General features: G+C 38.5%; 1 protein-coding gene across 3 annotated transcripts in view; it reads right to left on the minus strand.

The window, feature by feature from the left end:
* LOC127644026 (B-cell CLL/lymphoma 9 protein-like) overlaps nt 1-22,893 on the minus strand; it is a 157,384-nt gene that overhangs the window by 43,666 nt on the left and 90,825 nt on the right. The window contains exons 1-3 of one of the 3 annotated variants that reach the window (XM_052127026.1): nt 21,581-22,508; nt 18,276-18,433; nt 236-313 (exon numbers count right to left, since the gene is read on the minus strand). The gene's annotated coding sequence lies outside the window, so the exon portion shown is untranslated. Of the gene's footprint in view, nt 1-235; nt 314-18,275; nt 18,434-21,580; nt 22,509-22,893 lie in introns of those variants that run through there. The other 2 variants (XM_052127024.1, XM_052127025.1) reach the window with 2 other exon arrangements.

The raw sequence follows: 22,893 nt of genomic DNA on the forward strand, positions 1-22,893 counted from the left end.
GTCATTTTCTTCCCTGTTCTCCCCCCCAAACCCCCTTGTCTCTCTGATACCTTTCTTTTTCTTTTCACACCCTGGTTTTCCTTCTCTCAAATTCAACAGTATCTAGGTGTGTTTATCTCTCAGACACATACATACATGGGTACCGTTTATGTCCGTGTAGCCCCCTGCTGAAGAAATGTTTTTTGACATGGATGTGTACGTACGAGCGTAAAAGAGAGATGTAAGCTGCACTCACCATGTCCCTCTGTGTCACGATATAGCTGTGGCCATGACTGCACTGACTGCAACCGAACACCACCAACCACACTACGATCTAAGTGAGAGAGAGGAGAGAAACACATTTATTAAACAGACTTAGAGGGCACCAATGTTGTAAGAATGTTTAGGAAGTGTTTAACAAGCTCTCTTCTCAGTGAGCTTGTTTACATAGACATGAGAACGATTTATTGTGAGAAAGCAGCATTCCCATTTAAAATGCACGGTTGTTGCCATTTTCTCTTTACTTCTGCATCTCTTAAATGTGGCTCGATCAGTAACATAATTTTCCCGCAACACTTATGTAAATAATAAACATGGCCTCTGAGTACATCTTCGTTGTTTTTTTATTCTCTGTTGCTTGGCTCCAGACATTTTTTGTTGTTGTTGCTGTGTTTGGCTTCTTCACTTATCATCGTGAACTGCAGTGGAAATGCGCTGCAATAGTGGGGTTTCCTGTTACATCAAACTGCAGGATTCCCCCATTGTACTTGAGCGCACAAATGCGGACATGAGAGAAAGTAATTAATCATTTAAATCAGTGTGTATAAACTGGCATTAGTTTGTGCACATGTGTGTCATTTTCTCTTTTTCCAATGTACTCCTAGAAATATTCTTTCTACTGTGTTGACATGTTGATATGATGTAGGGCTACATCCTATGACGTTAGTTATCCGGTCTGTTCCATGCACATGTGCCCTCTTCAAACAACCATCAGAATGCCACTTTTACATTTACATGACCACATAAGCTGTGTTCTCAGGGAGAAACAAGGTCTGTTTAACCGCTTTCTCTTAAACCCATAAGCTGCGTAAGGAAAACAGCATTTGCATTAACATGACATTTAAGAATGCAAATTTCTGCAAAAACTCTGAAATAAACTGTATTCTTAAAAAGTATTTGGTGCCAGACAGGCTAGTTTAAGTATTTCTGTAACTGCCGATCTCCTGAGATTTTCATGTGCAACAGTCTCTAGTTTACTCAGAATGGTGTGAACAACAACCAGTGAGCAGCAGTTCTGTGAACGAAAATGGCTTGTTGATGAGAGAGGTCAACAGAAAATGGCCAGACTGGTTAGAGCTGACAAAAAGGCTACGGTAACTCAGATAAACCCTCTGCACAATTGTAGTGATCACAATAGCATCTCAAAGTACATGTCGTACCTTGAGGCGGATGGGCTACAATAGAAGACGACCACATTGGGTTCCATTTCTGTCAGCCAAGAACAGAAAACTAAGGCTGCAGTGGGCCTACCATCTGTGTACCTCTGCAGAAATCCAGATTTGTCAGACCAGGCATTGTTTTTCTAATCGTCTAATGTCCAGTTTCGGTGAGCCAGTGACCACTGCAGCCTCAGTTTCCTGTTCTAAGCTGAAAGTAGTGGTACCCGGAGGGGTCTTCTGCTGCTCTAGCCGATTGTGTGTTCGGAAATGCTTTACTGCATAGAACTGTTGTAACGTGTTTATTTGGGTTACTGTCACCTTGGACCAGTCTGACCATTCTCCTCTGTCCTTAACAAGCCGTTTTCACCCACAGAACTTCAGCTCGCTGGATGTTTTTTGCACCATTCTCTTTACACTCTGTTCTGCATAAAAATCCAAGGAGATCAGCAGTTACAGAAATACTCAATCCAAATTGGTCAAATATTAAATACGTCAGGCACCAACAATCATGCCATGGTCTAAATCACTGAAATCACATTATTTCTCCATTCTGAAGCTCCTGACCCATATCTGCGTGATTTTATAAATTACACTGCTGCCACACAATTGGCTGATTAGATAATTGCATGAATAATTGGTGTATCTAATAAAGTGGCCGATGAATGTACATTAAGGTGGAAACATGTTTTAAATTAGTGGTCGACCAATATTCACTGAGCCAATACAATAGATGATGAGCCAAAAAATTATGACCACTCACAGGTGAATCGAATAATGTTGATCATCTCCTAACAAGGCCACGCGTCAAGGTCTGTGTAGATTAGATGGTAAACGAACAATCAGTTCTTGTAGTCCATGAATCGAAAGAAGGTCTACTGCGGCACAAGTCACAGAAAATTTGAATGATGGTTATGGAAAGAATGTGTCACAAGACACAGTGCATCGCACCCTGCTGCGTATGGGGCTGCATAGCCTCAGACCAGTCAGAGTGCCCTTGATGACCCCTGTCCACTATCATAAGTGCCTACAATGGGCACGCGAGCATCGGAACTGGACCTTGGAGCAGTGGAAGAAGGTTGCCTGGTCCAATGAGTCCCGTTTTATTTAACATCACATGGATGGTCGTGGACATGTGGACCATTTACCTGTGGAAGTGATGGCGCCAGGATGCCCTGTTGGAAACCGCAAAGCTGGTGGATGGAGTGTAATGCAATGTTCTGATGGGAAACACTGTATCTGGCCCTTCATGTGGACGTCAATCCGACAAGAGCCACCTACCTAAACATCGCCGAAGACCAGGAACACCCCTTCATAGCAAAGGCATTCCCTGATGGCAGTGGCTTCTTTCAGCAGGATAACGCAACCTGCCACACTGCACGGGAATGGTTTGAGAATGAAGAGTACAAGGTGTTGCCCTGGCCTCCAAATTCCCCAGATCTCACTCCAAGCATCTGTGGGATGTACTGGACCAACAAGTCCAATCCATGGAGGCTCCACCTCGCAACTTACAGGATTTGAAGGATCTGCTGCTAATGTCTTGGTACCAGATGCCACAGGACACCTTCAGGGATCTTGTAGAGTCCATACCTTGGCAGGTTGGAGCCGTTTTGGCAGCACACGGAGGACCAACCAGCATATTAGGCATGATGTTTTGGCTCATCTGTACATTTCAAATGATGATTGTAAAATTCTATTTTGTCCACCGCTATTCTTCATAAACAGTACACAAGAGGTGTAAAGTGAAAATACGCAAATACAATTTTAATCAAACACCAAATTAGCTTCCACCATGATTATTTAATTGACACTCACCAACACCAAGTTGAGATTGAGAGAAAATCCAGAATTTCCAACTGGTCTTAATGACAATGTGGCTGCGTTCATATACGCTCATCTGGGAAAAACAGGGCAGCAACTTGCTTTTATTTAGAGGGGGACACAGTATATCAGATTTATACATGAACAAACTTGAAACCACTTTAAAAGTTTCAAACCAGAGAAGCACTAGTCATTTACCAATACGTAACACTCTTTAAATGTTACTTTCATATAATCACCTCATGAATTTTCCTTGCCTTTTCTTTGTTTTCTGTCAATCAGTTCAAAGTGATCGTTTGCTTTCCACATTCAACACCACCCACTTAAATACCTCCGCCCAGGGTTATGTTACAGTCAAGTTTGTAACAGTTTTATAGTTGTGTGCTAAATAAAGGCTTAAAACATTTGTATCATCATTTAACCAGGTGACAGCAGACACGCACACATGTACTGACAAATAACAGCATGACGTACACAAGATCTACCTCAAGACATATAAAGACATTTTCTGGCTTGTCCATAAAACGCTCTTACGAGGGGATCTACTATTTTCCGCCACATATTTTGACACAGCCCTAACCTCCATTGCTAGTTAAAAAAAAAAATGTAACTTTAGAACTAGCAACAGAGGAACGCACAGCTTGCGGTGCTTTACTGAAGAACTTACTGAAGTAACAAAGTAGATCCTTTGTGTGTGCGTGCGTACATGAGATCTACCTCACTTGTGTGTTGTCACGTCTACCAAATATTGTAGCCTCAAATTACAGGTTCTTTTGTGTGCAAAAAAAAAATAAATACCTACACCCTGCCTACCATCAGAAGACAGTGACGCAAGCAGACATGGTAGAACTTAACCTTTTACTGCACAGAGCTTTCACAATAGCATTCCATACATGCTCAAACAAACCAGTTTATCAGTGCATAGAGAAGACTGAGGTTGAGCAAGAGAAACCTACATCATTGCCTGCTGGAAGGCTATGGCTTTGTTCGGACAGGCAGCAAATAAGCAGTTTTTTTGGTGTATCAGTCTCAATAATTTGTTTATAGTCTAACAAACATAGTCACCTCGCTCTCCCAGCAAGTTCAGGTGCCAAGGCCACAGAACTACATCTCAAACTGTCTAAAATTAAGGAATTGACAACAGACTCGCTTCTCAAAAGCAGCTAATACAGTATTATTCATTATTCTATTTTTTTCAAGAGCTCAGGTTTTCAAAACATTCAAAAAAATTATTACTTTTTTTTTTAAGTAATAATTGACTCCGAATTATTTTTCAATAATTCAGTGATCCAATTTCAATAATTCAACAGGCCGGAGTCAATTATTCAGATTATACCACGGTTACCACATCTTAAGACATCATTTTGAGTTTTATATCAAGACATTTTCTGGTTTTCGTCCAGCGAGAGGGAACACTTTCTTCCACAATAGAGTTTGATACTGCCCTAGCCTCCGTTGCTAGTTCAAAAATGTCACATTAGGACTGTGCTGCTTTACAGGAGCACTTACTGAAGTGACAAGGTAGTGTGTTGGTGTGTGCGTGCATGTAATTTTGTCAGCGTGAGTTTGGTTGATACAAGAGCGAAAGAGAGGAGCACAAGGATGCGTTTCAACCGAAATTGAAATAATATAGGATATTATAGACATTGCCATTTTTATCCGATGTACTTAACCAATGTATTTGTTTTAACTGGTTATTTTACTGTGATAGCTGTAATAATTTTAAGAGAAAATGAACCGCTATTCAGTCAAGATCTGGGACAAACTCCAATTACTAGGTTTGCCTTTCTTTAAATCACAGCCTTTTGTGGATTAATAAATCACATGACCAACTTGCCATTCTGATGTTATTTTGTTTAATTTTGCAGGCCTGAATGATTGTGAAATTAGTCAACTGATGCACAATTTATGAAACTTGATGGCCAAATGAAAGCACATTAAATTCATCATGCTATTCACGATATTGGTCAATTTGACATCAGCAAATTTACATCGATTATATCATTAATATTCAGTATATTGCTCAGCCCTACTACAGCCCTATATTGGCTTTGAAATGCCACCCTATATCGGTGAACCACTAGGCGTGTTTTGATAGACCAATGTATAAATTAGGCTGATTATTCAACTGAAATGATCGAATTGGCTAATAACAAAATATTTTAAACAGAAATGTATATTTTGACGTTCAGACTTCTGAAAATTGCCCAAGCAGGGACAGCTATTGGACGCTAATCTCAATTTAAGAATAAAGTGTGCAATATATTCACAACAGTGCACATAGAGATCAAGAAGAATAGGATTGAGAGAGACAGAGATCCTGATATAAAACTGAGATTGAGGCATAGCTGTTCTTAGTTGCAACAGCATCTTAAAGTTTTTATTTTCCGTCAAGCCTGCATCCATTTCCTCCACAGAGCCTGAACATTTTCCAAATGCATAAGCTGTAAACTCTGCAGGCCTGAGCTAAACCCAGCAAACTTAAAACATTAGACAAATGTTTTGTGCCTCCCTCCTTCTCATGCTCTCTAAATGCAGAGCTGCACTCTTGGCCGTGTGTGTTCCTTTGTTCACTCGAGTGTCTGTGTCTGTCTAGTGAAGTGAGCTCTCCTGATCTGAGACCAGCGCTGGCATTGATTAACCTCTCTCGTGTGTGTGTGTGTGTGTGTGTGTGTGTGTGTGTGTGTGTGTGTGTGTGTACACTTGTTTATATTACATTGTGGGGACCAAATGTCCCCACAAGTATAGTAAAACCTGAGATCACCTACCTTGTGGGGCCCAGCCAGCGGTCCCCATGAGTGAAATGGCTTATTAATAAACCTTCTAAATAATAAAATCCATAAAATGTATGGACGTCTATGAAGAGTTCCTACAATGATATAAAGGTTTGTGTGCGTGTAAGAGACCTTATTCTCTTTTCGACCCCATACGAAGTCATTTTAGGCCAATATCGCTGATATCGATACCAATACCACTACTTCTATTGAACTGAATTTTTACAAATTCTTTGGATAAAATTAGTAACTTTATTATTACTTAATTTTACATATATATATATATATATATATATATATATATATATATATATATATATATTTTTTTTTTTTTATGGGCCTAATCAGAAAATGATTAGGCTGCTTTGTTTACCCTTTAAAAATTAGTTAGTATAAACCACATATATGATTCATTGATATTCATGTAATCTAAATAATAAAATCACTTGTTTAAAAAAAATAAAACACACGCAAGAATCGATTTTTTATGTGATATGTGATATTCTTGATTCCATCAGTATTGATACTTTAGTATTGTTCCGTGTGCAGTGGTGGGGTCTCCTGCTCGGCTACCAGATTTGGCATGGCGATCCCTCTCCCTAAATGCAAGACTAAACTTTTTTTGTGTGTCTGTGTTGTTGGCATGCTGCTGCAGGCTTCTACAGGCCAGCAAAGGCCTGGTACCATGGTGACATGATGTCAGTCGACCAGCTGGTAAGAGGGGTGATGTGCTCTGGCACGCAAGTGTGTGCACGTGCATGCCTGCATTTACACACATCATGACAAAAGGAGCATGCTCTCACACACACACACACGCACACACACACGCACACACACACGCACACACACACGCACACACACACGCACACACACACGCGCACACACACGCGCGATTAGTTGTTGACCAAACTTGTTTTTTTTTTTTTAATGGCCAATGCAGAAACTGATGTCTAGAGAGCTATTTACAGATATTTAAAAAGAGTAATGATAGAAAATAAGTACACAAAATTCATGAAAACAACTAAACAAAATGCTTAAATTTACACAACATTTACTATATTCATACACAAAATGAACATAGAAAATGTGCATCGACTAACAAAGCTGTCAGTGGATTTTGAAATTGACACTAGGTAGAAAGACCATTTCTGTTAATCAACTCATATGGCATAGTTCTCAGCCAATGCAATTTATGAAATATATATATATATAATTTTTTTTTTTTACAGATTTTCATCCAATAAAATTATCTATAGAATGAAACTGTCCCTTAACCAGCAAATAAACAGCAAGTGGCAAATCACGGTTAATACCTGTGACATAAACTAAGGGTACTGGCAACATTGTTGACTTGCACACAATATTTTGTCATAATTTCTTCAGCCTTTGACAAAAACGTCCTATAAATTCAGTCAATATTTCCACATTTCAGAATCCTTTCATTTTAATCCATTTTACCTTGGCAAGAATGGCATACATTTTAGTCAATGAAAATGACATTTTAGTTGGCGATACCCATTCAAACAATGAAAAAAACGCTTAACGCTAACTGTAACAGACCATAATTTAAGGGGTTAAAAAGACCAAACTTTTATTAATGTTTCTTGAGGTTCAATATAATATTAGTAAAGTTTACTAGGTTTTGGTTCTGCTTCTCCTTTAAAAGGTGGACTCAGTAATTGTTTCCTCATTAAAAAAAAGTTTAAGACATGAATTGTACTTTTGCAATATGTAAATCATGACCACTCGCATTCAAATGAAGACCTCCAGTCATATCAGTAACCTTATAAAAGCCATTTTATTCTACAGGCAGGGCTTCCGCACATGGGGGCTGCCAAATTAGAATCAAATGACCAGCCGAATACTACTCGCTTAATCTCAGTAACAGTCCTGTTATTGGACACTTACACTCACTGATTAAAGTAATCATGGCTGACTGTGAAAACTACATTTCTACAATCCCATTCGACACTGAAAATTATTGATTTTAAATTATGCTACATCCAAACCGCTAGGTTTCAGTGTAAATCCAAGATGACACAAAGAAGAAAAAAAAAAGTTACTGAGTGCACCTTAAAGACTTGACAGTAAATGACCACTGTTATGTGACCGACCTGCTCTCTCCTTGCCGCCGCCATGTCCATAGAGGGACGCTGTATCGCAAAATAAGTTTAAGCTTAAAACTTTATGGTCCCCGGATTGAAAAGATTTTCAATATAATAAAAGTGAAATAATATTTCTGTAACCTCAAACACAAATGTATCTTTGATGCACCAATCAATGCTGCTGTAAGCCCCAAGTAGCCACAAACTTCATATCTGCTCTTACTTTAGGCAATTTTCTACAAAATGTAATATTTTTTACTTGTCTGTGAGCTAGCATGTGAATAAATCAATATTTTAGATGTCCAAACCAAAATACACATTCCAGATTGAGCTTCTAGTCCACTCAGAGGCCAATATATTTGATGAAACAATGGGTGGTGCATGAACTGAAAATTAGACTGAAGGTCTATGAATTAGCACATCTGTGAGGGCTAAAATGTATTTAGAGCACCAACTACATTTCAGATCTGTTTAATGTGATGGAATGTGATAGGAAAACAATTTTTTATAGTACTTGTTACCATCTAGTTCAATGAATTAAGACTTGTTAAAGGGAGGCAGGCTGAACAGAACCAGAATTACATGCTTACAAATTAAGAAACAAAAAAAAAAAAATTCTAACTTTGTTCATCATAAGATTGTAAACATATACAATATTATTTATGAATAATTAGTCTTTTTCTATTTGAGAAGTTTTCTGAATAATGATACCAAATTTTTGCAATTAGTCCACAGTGTGTGTAAATGGTGAGCTTTTAAATTGGAGTTTGAAAAATTGCAGGCGGCAGCCCAAACATGCACCAGAGATTAAAGGGTTAATATGGATTAAAGTTTCCCCTAATTTGTAGTGAGGGCTAGACTGAATAAGCAGACGCTACCGTGAGACTCTTTTTTTCTGTACGGTTATAAACACTGTATTTTTTGCTTGCCAGGAAACACACACACACACGCAAAGTCCAACCAAATAACACAAATTCAGGTCCATTTAGCAGGCTGGCACACAGACCCCACACACACGCTTATGAACTGGCACACAGATGCACTGGCAGAAACTGCTATTGGCGTGGAGGGTGCAAGCTGGAAAGAGGCTCCAGAGGCTGAAACTGTGAACACACACACATAAACATATACCAAAAACCAGAGTAGAGACACAGCTTTGGGTCAGCAGTACCTAGGGTTGCTAACTGTCTCATATTAGCCAGGACGTCCCTTATATTGGGCCTAAATGATTTGTCCCATACGTGTCCTCCCTTGTCCCGTTTAGTGACTGCTACACTGATCTAGCCACTGACTGATACAACAGCAACAGTGCTGATCAAGACACTTAAGAATGATCCCAGACACCTATAATCATCCCATCACAGCCCCCCAAGCGAATCAGTATACGTTAAGTAAACATGCAAATTCCTCCACAAGAAAACATTTGGGCAATGTGTGACGATTTTCAGTCGATTTGGCATGTGGAAATACGGATTAAACGGCAAATATGGATAACCCTGCAAAAGAAAAGACTGTGAAGCTACAATCACGCCAGTGAAAAATGAGCCCCACTGAAAAAATGTCCCGTATTTAGAAATGTAATGTCCTGTATTTGGCTGATAGAATGTTGGCAACCCTAGCAGTACCCCCAACCATCACCCAATACTAGATAGAGGCTCGAAAGAACAGAAATCTGTCTTGTTAGTAATTTGGATGATTTCAAGAGAATGAGAAATTGAAATTGGGAGCAGCGGTTAGTGCATGTAATCCAGACATTAAGCCTTGGTGCTAATGTGGTTGACGCAGGTTTGAGTCCGGTTCACAAAATGTCTTCATCCAATTCCCTTTTCTGTTCAGTGGGGGTTTGGAATGGAGAATATATCTATTTATTATGGTTGATACGATACCAACCCTGGTACCTCTGCATTAATTTACTAAATCTATACTTCTAACAAATATAGCGTAAAATAACTGAAGAAATTACACAGAAAACTATATGATTAAAAAAGGCATAAAGTGTTGCAGTTACAAACTCTGTGTTTTCCGTATTACATGTTTCCATAAGGTTTTAAATAGCATGTTTACTAGCCTGTGAGGTTACTTCCCTCATAATTATAAAAATAGTCCTTAAAATAGGTTTAATTAAATAAATATTATTTTAAAAACAGTGCAGCCCTCAAAGCTGGTCTACATTCTACTGACAATGTGGACAGAACAATGTCCTAATAAAAACTCTTGACTTTGTTTCCTGTACAGCACAAGTTGCCTGAATCTAAAAGCATCACATCGAAATAAATTATATTTTTGTTGGAATGTGAGCTGCTTCTCAGAACAACATATTGACTTCACTGGTTGCATGCAACAACTAACATACAGCACAATTCATGAAATAATTAATCTTATTAACAGGTTCTTTGTAGGGCTTTCAGGATTACTTAGATTTAATTATATTAAAAAAATAAATATTACAAAATTGCAGAATTGACAAATAAATAAATAAGATATTTTTTATTATTTTAGGCGGAGGTTAATAAATAATTTTCAGATTACCTGATTAATCGCCATAATAATCGTTAGAGTACTCAATTTAAAAAATAACTGTTATAAAAATAATAAAATAAAACAGGTTTGGAATGACATTAAGTCAAGATGTCAATTTTTTTGATTTTGGTTAACTATCCAGTTAAATGAACACCATAGCAGTATCACGATACATCTCCAACAAAGCTAGAGCATTATCATGGTGGTGCCATTCAACAAAACTTTGCAATTACTGTTGTAGCATGTCTTACAATTATAATGTTATGGTGCTTTGTTCAGTCACCATTAACAAAAGAGAATCAATCAATCAATCGTCCTGCTAAAACTATTGAGAGGCAACACAGATGCAAGTGTTTTAATGACTTTAAATGTTCTCAAAATGTAATTAAGTAAATGACACTTTTTAGCTCACACTGAAAAGTCTTACAAACACTCAATCTACATGTACACATGCAAATGTCTCCAGGACAAGCTGGCTGATTTTAGACAAGCAACCTGTTTGTTTGCTTCCACATTATGCAAAACGAGCATTGGGATTTTGACAAATTTTCCAGTGAATTCAGAAGCTTTTCAGATGACCATAAATCAAGGTAATCTATTTCAAGTTTAAAGGAATATGTAGAGCGGAGGAGTGCGGGGCCTGTCTGGAACAACGCACGGCCGGTCCCCAATCAGCCTGATGGGGGTGCGTGAGGGATAAAGGCAGTTGGTGACGACTTACAGGCAGCTGCTCTGTGTGTTTAGGTTTGTGCGTTTTTGGTTCAGTTTTTCATTAAACTATTTTTTATATTGCCAAGACTGAACTGCTTTACAAAATAGTTCACCCAAAAATGTAAATTCTCTCCTAATTTTCTCACCTTTCATTCCAAACCCTTTCAACGACTTTTTGAAAAATGTTTACGCTGCTCTTTCCCATACAGTGAATGTAAACGGTTAAATAACGTAAGATGAAATCTTCTTTTGTGCTCAACAGAAGAAATTCATGCAGGTTTGGAAACAACATGAGGATGCGAAAACAATGAACGAACAATGAATTTAAATTTTTGGGTGAATTATCCCTTGAACTAAATGGCAACTATTATAAACTTGGGAATTTAAAACTGACCCAAGAAAATGGGAATTTAAAAGTTTGTCAATGACAAATGAAACACATTGGGTAAAAGAGGTAACCCTGGCAACAGGATGTCCAGTAAAGTACAACTAGCTACAGTTAAAAGGCAGGATTTCCGTTGTGGCCAGTGGGTTTATAAAATCCTTGTGCACATTTCTCAAAATCACATTTAATTATAAACTAGCAGGAACTGCAAACCACAAACTAACACACTCAAAACAGAGCTGTTCAGCTTGTAGTCCAAAAATCCAAAAGAGAATTCAGCATAGGTTCCCTCGGGATTATCGACATTACTTGACGATACATGGAAGCTTTGTTCTACAACATAAATAACACAGTCATACCTCAAAGTGAATTTGAGCCGTACTGAATTACATACTTTTTTTTTTTTTTAAAAGGCAGCTTCAAAATTCACGCTTGAGGTATGAATGTGTGTAATACATGTTCTAGAAAAAAACATCCATGTATCGCCAAGCAATGTTTACAAAATACATTATTTATCTCATATATTCAAAAACCCCATTATAAAAACCCATAGGAAAATCCAGAGTAATCCCATGGTGAATCAGACTTCCGGGTTCGCCTACAAATTAACGTCATGGCTAAACAGCTCTACTGGACAGTACTAATCAAAGAGCATGCAAAAGTACAAGCCATCACAAGGACACTGCATAAAATTCAAACAAAACCCATCCATAGACACACACTATTTTCACAATGAATATTCTAGACTAAGAAACTTTTTTCCAATTGAAAACACATATTAATGGCTATTACACTGGCAATGAGCAGCACTGGAAGGCAGTAGCAAAGATTACAGGTTTGCATTCGGTGTATTTGAGACAGTATACTGAGCATCTAGGGCCCTATGGTTTCCGCGTTGCGGAAAATACACACAGAATCGAGGAATCTATACATAAAAACTGAATTTACTTATAAAACAAGGAATCATATTTTCCTGTGTTGGTATTCCAAACCTAAGTGTTTCACATAACTCACGATAATGTAAAATACTTGCAAACATAACCATTCAGAGACTTTTGAATCCTGCTAAAATATGGCAAAGTTAATGTGACCTAGTAACCATGTCTTGAATATTCACATTCACATGTGAATTGCCATCATTGATAAGAAACATGTCTAAATTACTTGCCTCCGGTAAGGCAATCACATCTAAAAAATTAAGAAACGCAATTATCTGCCAAGTACCGGGTGGAACAATGTCCCAATGACTACTACGAGTCTGGCCAACAGCTTTTCTGTAAAATTTGCCAAACACTTTTGACTGGACTCGTGAAGATAAGTGAAATGTCCATCTAAAATCGAGAGTCCATCTCAAGAACAAGGCGAAATCAACTACCAGTAGCTACCTCATTATCTATCGAAGCTACCTCATTATCAATAGATGCTAGACATGAGTTTGTAGAGGTTTTTGTTGCAATATGTGTGGAGACAGACATACCACTTGAGAAATTGAAGAAAGTCCCTTTCTTGTGAAGCATAGCAAACAGGGAGGAGCACTCACAGAAAACGTTAGTAGCCTGAGACAGATTCACCTGTCGCACGTCTTTGAACAACACATGCAAAAACTGCTGCAAGAGATACGTGGAAAGAAACTCTTCCTTGTTGTCGATGAAACCTCAGACAACCAAGATCAGAGTGTCCTCAACATTGTAATAGGTGAGTGTTTGTTAAATTAGCATTGTAGGTTTAACAATGGCTAGGTATTCTACAACTTTGATTTAGATAACTGCTGCATGTAATTCATGTACATTTCTAATATTAACACCTAGGGCACATTAGTCTATTTGGAAGAAGTATTATAAGTAATTTTAGAAGTAATTTAGTTGACTTTTTACAAGTAAAAATCAAACGTATTATTTCGAAAAAGATCAAACGTAATTTGAGAAAAATTTAATTGATTTAACAGGGCCTTATGCATCCAACCCAATTTCCCAGGGTTCCAACTTTCCCACATATAAACAGCATTGGAGTTTAATTCCATTGGTTTAATCGGATGCATTAAAAAAAAAAAGCTGGTCGGAGTGCAACGGAATGGAACAGAACGCAGGGGTCTTGAGATTTTTAAAAGTTGGGCTATTTGTAGATTGATGTAGTCAAAAACTTGTGGACACTCAAACAACAAAACACAATAGTCTGAATACGTTTAAAGACGCAACTTTCCAACGGCTAAAAAAAGCACACCAAGTAAATCACCACCACAAAAGGTCAAAACCAAAAGAAAAATCTAGACAAACAAGTCAATTAGTTAATTGTTGGACGACAAGTTATACTCTGGCCCATCCTTACACCAGGTTCAGCCCTGCCAGCAAATAACTAATATACCCTACTTTCTAGTCACTAGAAACATTTGTATGGCTATTAAGATTTGTAAAAATACTTTTCTGTACCTTACAAACACCAACTTTCACAGCTATACAAATAAAACACAAAGTCTTCCCTATCCACTCATATATTGACATGTAAAGTACTATCCTATACCATACATTTTGTAGAACTGCACCCCAGACAGTCCTGCCCCCCAAAAAATGCCTTCGGTTGAGCCAATGTTGCGGTCAAACTGGTCGGGATGAAATAAAAACAGAAATTATTTGAATGCACCACAGAGCCACATTGTGGTTTATGAAATATGTAATCAATGTAATACATTTTATAAAAAAAAATTAAAAAAAAAAAAAACATATTTTAACATTGATTTACACACAAAATTTTCTAGTCATATCAATTTGGAGTATTTGTGGTTTTAAAAAAAAACGAAACTAAATGCCAATAATTAGTCATTTGTTAATACATTGCCAAGCAAATTTCTCATTTCTAAATGTAGGTATTTACGTTTGGCCAAAAGAAAGCTGTAGCATCAGTCCCCTGTGGGCATTTCACAACTATGGCCAAGTAGAGATGTCGCGATTACCTGATTTCACAATTAACCGCGATTAAAATAGTTACGTTATTAAACCGTAAGAATTTGGAAGCTATGGTTATAAACCGGAGAAAAACACCATGTTGTCTATTATTTTTTTAAATGTACTGAAAATTATTGGCCGTAGTCTAACAGCAGTGTGGGTCTAACTACTTGCCTGTGCCCTGCCCTCTGCCTGGTCTGTGAAGCTGTTACTATGGTAATGGAGCTCACAAGGCGATTGTCTTTGTAAGGCGGAGCACGTGCAGAATGTGAACTTTCAGCGCACGTGAAACTCTCAAAATTAAAACATGGCGGAACAACAGATCTCCCGAAGAAGCTAATTAAATCAGCTATTTGGGAGCATTTTGGCTATCTAAAAAAAAAATAGACACAGGTGTTGTTGAGGATGGGTATCCAGCATGAAAAACATGCAGACAAAAAGTGTCAGCAAAAGCGCTGAACACATCTAATATTTTCCAGCACCAGAGGGATCACCATCCAGAGATTCATGCCCAGATGAAGGTATGTAGTGTACTACTTACTTTTTGGTAATGTCAAACACTGAATAGAAACTGTAAATCCGAAGAGTTGTACATTTTAAGTTTAAAAGAGGAGGGGTTCAGCTTTATATTGTGAATGCGATGCTTCGCAGTATATGGCGTTTCACACGCGACAGAGCAAGGGGAAAGCGATGCGGTCTTCATTTTTGTCCGCATCGGTGACGGGCATATGTCTCATAATAATAAAGTTGGCTGCAAGATGAGGCATAATAATTTTGAGACGTGCATAATTTAACTGTGTGTTCTCCACAATATAGTAATGAATAAGAATAATTAAATTAAATGGTAACAATGAATAAATAGCCATATCTGTACATTAAGTTTAATGACACCTATCGGTTATCAGTTCAACTTTATTTTGACACTAAGCCACATTCTTTACAGGGTTATCAATTCTAACATAGACAATATTTTGTGTAAAACTACTTGTTTTGAAGGCCTATTTAAAAATTTATATTTTTGTGTTTGTTTATTTGATTATCAATTAACCAATATTCCATATTTTTGTCAGCAAAAACTAGGGAACTGCTACAGTAAATAATAGCTCATTTAAATGTACACCAGAAAGCCTTTTAATGCAAGAAAGCTGCTGAAGACACAAAAGTGACATAACACTTTGTAATGCAACAGATGCATTGCACTGCAATAGATGGGTTTCCCTCTACAGGTCCTTCTCAAAAAGTAGCATATTGTGTTAAAGTTCATTATTTTCCATGATGTAATGATAAAAATTAAACGTTCATATATTTTAGATTCATTGCACACCAACTGAAATATTTCAGGTCTTTTATTGTTTTAATACTGATGATTTTGTCATACAGCTCATGAAAACCCAAAATTTCTATCTCAAAAAATTAGCATATTTCATCCGACCAATAAAAGAAGTGTTTTTAACACAAAAAAAGTCAACCTTCAAATAATTATGTTCAGTTATGCACTCAATACTTGGTCGGGAATCCTTTTGCAGAAATGACTGCTTCAATGCAGCGTGGCATGGAGGCAATCAGCCTGTGGCACTGCTGAGGTGTTATGGAGGCCCAGGATGCTTCGATAGCGGCCTTAAGCTCATCCAGAGTGTTGGGTCTTGCGTCTCTCAACTTTCTCATCACAATATCCCACAGATTCTCTATGGGGTTCAGGTCAGGAGAGTTGGCAGGCCAATTGAGCACAGTAATACCATGGTCAGTTAACCATTTACCAGTGGTTTTGGCACTGTGAGCAGGTGCCATGTCGTGCTGAAAAATGAAATCTTCATCTCCATAAATCTTTTCAGCAGACGGAAGCATGAAGTGCTCCAAAATCTCCTGATAGCTAGCTGCATTGACCCTGCCCTTGATAAAACACAGTGGACCAACACCAGCAGCTGACATGGCACCCCAGACCATCACTGACTGTGGGTACTTGACACTGGACTTCAGGCATTTTGGCATTTCCTTCTCCCCAGTCTTCCTCCAGACTCTGGCACCTTGATTTCCGAATGACATGCAAAATTTGCTTTCATCCGAAAAAAGTACTTTGGACCACTCAGCAACAGTCCAGTGCTGCTTCTCTGTAGCCCAGGTCAGGCACTTCTGCCGCTGTTTCTGGTTCAAAAGTGGCTTGACCTGGGGAATGCGGCACCTGTAGCCCATTTCCTGCACACGCCTGTGCACAGTGGCTCTGGATGTTTCTACTCCAGAGTCAGTCCACTGCTTCCGCAGGTCCCCCAAGGTCTGGAATCGGTCCTGCTCCACAATCTTCCTCAGGGTCCGGTCACCTCTTCTCGTTGTGCAGCGTTTTTTGCCACACTTTTTCCTTCCCACAGACTTCCCACTGAGGTGCCTTGATACAGCACTCTGGGAACAGCCTATTTGTTCAGAAATTTCTTTCTGTGTCTTACCCTCTTGCTTGAGGGTGTCAATGATGGCCTTCTGGACAGCAGTCAGGTCGGCAGTCTTACCCATGATTGCGGTTTTGAGTAATGAAACAGGCTGGGAGTTTTTAAAAGCCTCAGGAATCTTTTGCAGGTGTTTAGAGCTAATTAGTTGATTCAGATGATTAGGTTAATAGCTCGTTTAGAGACCCTTTTCATGATATGCTAATTTTTTGAGATAGGAATTTTGGGTTTTCATGAGCTGTATACCAAAATCATCAGTATTAAAACAATAAAAGACCTGAAATATTTCAGTTGGTGTGCAATGAATCTAAAATATATGAAAGTTTAATTTTTATCATTACATTATGGAAAATAATGAACTTTATCACAATATGCTAATTTTTTGAGAAGGACCTGTATATTAGACTTTGATGTTCCCTTGACACACTTGAGCATATGCACATGCGCACTATTTACATCAACATAACTTCTTCGTTAACAAACGCAAAAGCCGTATTCTCCAATAGAAACAGTGTGCAATAGAGCACTTTTGCGCTTAATCCCTTACACGGCTGCACTCGTGTTACATGACGTTTCAGAACACTGCTTTCGGTAAAAACCTGGATAAAATTGTTTACTAATGCATGTAAACATGGTCAAAGTCTTGACAGAATGCAAAACATATGGAATAAAAGATATAGAAGCCTCAGCGGAGTCAAATGATGTCCACACAGCAAACTAACAAGGAATTATGCTTCTAACCACAAGTGGATAGCTGTAGTTCCAACTACACAACTCAGCGATGCTGTTTGCAGGAAACATAAAATCGTTCAACTATGTTGGTAACGATGGATCTTGCTGCCATAGTTGGAAACGTACCCCAGTTTGAGAAAATCACTAGAAAGTAGCACATTTATGTAGGAAACTGGTTGCCAGGGACAATGGTCAATTATGAAGTCCAGCAGGGATTATCATACAAAAATATTTGACTGCAGAATGCCACAACTATTCAGAATTTTAAGTATTCCAGAGAAACATATAATAATAGAAATAATAAATAAATTAACAGTGGTCACGTCACCTAATGAGAATAGTCTTGATTTTAACAAACGATTTGAACTAAAAAAAATAATTAAAAATGGTGAAACATCCCAGTGTGTATGTGTGAATACATTATGCCATTTATCTTACCTTGAAAGACCCTCAGGTTTCAAAATGTCCAGTTCTCCCTCATCTGAAGAGTGTGCAAAATAATTTCCACTGTAAATAGTGAGTGTGAATTTGTGTGCGACTCCTCTCTTGTAGATTAAACCAGTGAGCTCAGGAGATCACAGACGCAACCTGAACACCTGTGGAGACAGAGAAAGAGATTTCAGATCACAAAGGTACACAAAAAATCTAGAGATAGACCGATATATTGGTTTTTACTAATTAATCTGTGCCGATAGTTGCTTTTTGGAACTATTGGTTATCAACAAAAATCAATGCCATTGGTTGCAGAGTTTGTTTGTTTGTTTTTTTACAATCACGTGGGGATTTTCTGTATCTAAATCTTTTTATACCTGACCATATTAATCCAGATTTTAATTCTCACTTCAACACATATTTGTCATTTTGATTAGAGTGTTTCCTTAAAGAGAGGGCATGCAAAGAAAAATTTGACTATGGAAACATTTCTGCACGTACTGTACAACTTGTGAATAAAAACGTAATGAAAATCAATTTGGCAAATACTAAAATATCTGTAATGGAGCAAAGTCTTCATTTCAAAATAAGAGCCCCTAGAGTGTTTTGGGCTCGTTTAAATTCCCATGTTATTCACCAAATCTTTTCTGGTCATTATTGGAATTTTGGTTGAACAATAAACTGCATTTGGATTTAATCTTTTTGTACTCTTGTAGCCAGGGGTGGACTGGGAAGAGAAATCGTCCCGGGAATTTACATAGAAATTGACCCAAAGGTTGCCCCCTGCGGCATATCGCGGCACCATTTTGTGGCCGTTCTGCATAACGTGCTGGCTCAATTCAGCTCATCATGGCCCATTCGGCCCGTTTCACAGCCAGCAAGGTTCTCCTGATGGCCAGTCCACCCCAGATCGGCCACAAAGTGCGTCGGCCAAACGGGAAAATGCCCGGTATGACAGGTACCAATCCAGCCCTGCTTGTAGCCTCTATGTCTGTGCCTCTCATAGTAAGGAAAGACTAAGAAAATATTTTCACACTATGAACTTATTTTAAAAATGATTGCCCGATTAATCAATTACTTGCCCTTTCAGCCACCTTAATTATCGTATCGGCAAAATCCACTGTCAGTCGACCTCTAAACAAGGCCACAGAACACATGAAAATGGTGGTACAGTAGTTGAAGGGTTGTCTTATTTGAGCCTTCATTCTAAGAATATAACTCAAGAAAGTGATGACAATATTTCATGGAAAGTGTGAGAATGAGGGCAAAACCAGGAAGCCATTTTTAAAACGAGGTTCCAAACAATGGCAATGCTGCTCGAAAATATTTAATTATCAGCAAATGCTGCTATAAAACTCCCACAAACCAGCAAGAAACCAAGGTTTAATAAAGAAAACCCAAACTTTTCTCCAATATCACAGTACATCAGGTTTCAGAACTACCTAAATAAGTTGTGAATTGGGCTTACAACTATTCTCTTAATGCACAGTGACCTGGGACAAATACCTTGCATTATTGCCGAATGCTGTGGTGAAGCGAAGCCAAAACGAATAGAACACTTGCCAGAATAAATCCAAGAAACTCAAGAACCTCCCGCCTATCCAATCGTTCTAATGAACTTCACCACAAGCTAATTCTCTACAAAACCAAACCTACAGCAGCAATTACATGACTCACTTTGTGGATACGTTAAACAAGGAATCCATTCTCTAAAGACACACTCACTAGTTAAAGGAATAGATTCGCTATGGGGCAGACAACCAGATAAATGTGCACACAAGAATCTTTATGTATATAAATCAGCCATTTTTTTCCTAAAGTACCTTAATGTGCCTTAAGCACAGTGGAGTTATTTCAAATAAAAATGGCAATGCATTAATAAAGTGGTTGGCTCGTAGTTTCCCCAAACAAACAGCAATTATGTTGCATGCACAAAATCTATCTGTATCTTAAAGGTCAGACCTGACTATGAGAAACACACTGTTAACATTGCATTACAACCCTCTTTTTGGGCACAAATCAGAGCCATTTAAGTTTGACTCATGATTGCTCTGATCTGTCATTCAGTCATCGTTAAACACACTTGGGTTCCATCTAAATGGCACATTGCACTATTAATAAGCAGAATTCCTAATGGTTTAACTAATTTGCCAAGCCTCAGCAGTTATGAGTTTACAGCAGTCCAAGAGGCTGGTCTGCTTGTACCTAATGCACTAAAAGTCATTGAAGTTCAAACCAGGGTGACCTGAGGTTGCAATGCCTATAAATAAAGCGTTTAAGGTTGTATATGCATTCTTGGCAAACCAAACCCAGCAAACAAGTGCTTTCCTTTTGAAAAAAATAAATCAATAAAAATAATATCAATATCAGTATGCTAGATATTCAGATTGGCAAAGTATTGGGTTCCTTGACTGTGACAACTCACCATAAACAAAACCAAGATTTCCTGAAATCATGTCTTTTAAGGACACATTTTTGACAGCTTCTTGAATAATAATAATAATAATAATAAATGTTTTTGCACATTTGCACTCCCTACTGTTGAACAGGCCCGGGCAGAGTTAACTACCACCAACACACGAACAACAGCTACAACTGGCCTCTCTCGGGTAACCTCACAGAGATACCTGCACATTGAGGAAGCAAATAAGGACCAAAACGCCGTTTATTTCGGCAGTCGAATTACATTTGACGGTAAACACATTTAGCAGGTTGCCATTTATCAAAACGAGGCTTCCAACAACATCGTAGCAAAAGTTATCGATGTTTGAGGTAACAATAGAGAACTGTAACAACATGTAGCGGCCTCGAGAACTTCCTTGTAACCTGGTGGATAATCCCGAAAAAGACAAAAATGTCGAGCAAAGTTAGCGATGCAAAAGTTTTTAAGCGAGTTTTAAACGTTTATATTGGCTAGACCATGAATACAGAAATAGTTATGTTTTATTCAGTATAGCGTTAAAGAAAGAAATAACAAACAAAAAACGGTGGGGTGGGAAACGACAGGCTTCTTTTAGCAATTCCAGCTTTAATTGCATTTGCAAAAAGTTATACATGCACTACTATGATTTTAAATACAGGGGTGGGTCGCACCATACAGATATTTTGTTTACAATGCACGCGCATTTCTACCATTTCAAATATCTAAACTCGGGGAAGCTGAAACAAGTAATTATTTTGGGTTTCCTAAATGTATCTTGCAACTGATTTCAATGGGAGAAAGGCCAAACGTGTTTAGCTACTGCCGGCCATCGTGCACGGCAGAAAAGTAGATAGTGGGACCAAAGGAATGAAAGCGAAACAAATCTTACCCATTTTGAGCAGATATTCCACATAAACACGCTCCCATTGGATTTGCAATTGCTTGAAAAGTCAGAGCTCGATAAATCGGCGCTCCACGAATTCCATTCTCGCTAGGAAAAAAAAGTGAAGATATTCCACAAGCGAGCGCGTTCCCCCAATTATAGTAATCCTAGAGGTAAATAACCCATTTTCCAAAGAAACATTCTCAAGAGCATGAACGCCCGATCCTTCTCGATGACAAAGGGATACGACAATCCAAGGTATAGCCCAATAATTAATAGTAAAAAGAAACCTCAGCTCCGGAGTAAAAATGTACAAACGAAGTACATGGCTGATCCAAGACGTCCCAAACTTGTGCAGACCTTTTTTCTCTCTTGCTCCCTCTAAAAGAAGTTGTTCCTGTTTCGCCAAAGCTTGGGGGAGGGGAGCTTTTTATCAAGCTCCTGGCCAAAGCGAGAGAGCTTAAAATCCAACAGGCTCTTGTGTGTCACAGATCCACCAGAAGAAACGCTTTAAATCAAAACTGGCTGCGAGAGTTTTAGAGGTCTGTAGTGTATTTGCAGAGCGAGCGATCTGTGATCGGTCACATCATGATGTTAAAAATAGCAGTGGATCAAATAATAACCACAGCTGGCTGCAACATTGTTGCACAGACACAAAGATCTTTATAAGAGTAAAAATATCGGACCACTTGTAGGGCCATGCTTTTGATAATCGACATAGATATGTAAATATGACATGACCGGTGGATATATCTATATATGCATTGGAAAGCAAGCGGAATGCATGAGCCACGCGCGTGTAAAATGCATTGAAAGGATACTGTATTAAATTGTCAGAGAAATTCCTTTATCCCCTGGACTGCCTTCCTTTACAGTGGTTAGGAAAAGCCGCTAGATTTTAATGAAGAAAAGTGTTCAGTTCGATTGTTGATCAGCCAAAAACACACGGGGGTGTCCGATTCCGTGCAAAGGGGCTCTGCGCGCGCGATTCACTCCCCAAAGCGCAATAATATCCGACGGTGAGAAGTGTAACACAAGTGATTAAAATAGCTCACGGCAGGAACATGGCTTCCCCAGTCTGAAACGAGCAAGTATTGCTGATGTGTTCTCGCCTCCCCCGCTTTGATGCGACCGGATGGTTTAGTCCATATTGTAAGTAGCAATTCTAGGTCAGGTTGAATTGCCATCGAATATACTGACTGCCGTAGATCAATGAAATCACCTGCAATGATTTATCGTTCAAATGCAGGTAACCACTATTCAACGGTTTATCCTTGCACAGCCACTTTACTGTTGTAGTAAGGGCATGCTGGTTCGAG

This window comes from Xyrauchen texanus, chromosome 5, assembly GCF_025860055.1.
Source record: "Xyrauchen texanus isolate HMW12.3.18 chromosome 5, RBS_HiC_50CHRs, whole genome shotgun sequence".
NCBI classification, from domain to species: Eukaryota; Metazoa; Chordata; class Actinopteri; order Cypriniformes; family Catostomidae; genus Xyrauchen; species Xyrauchen texanus.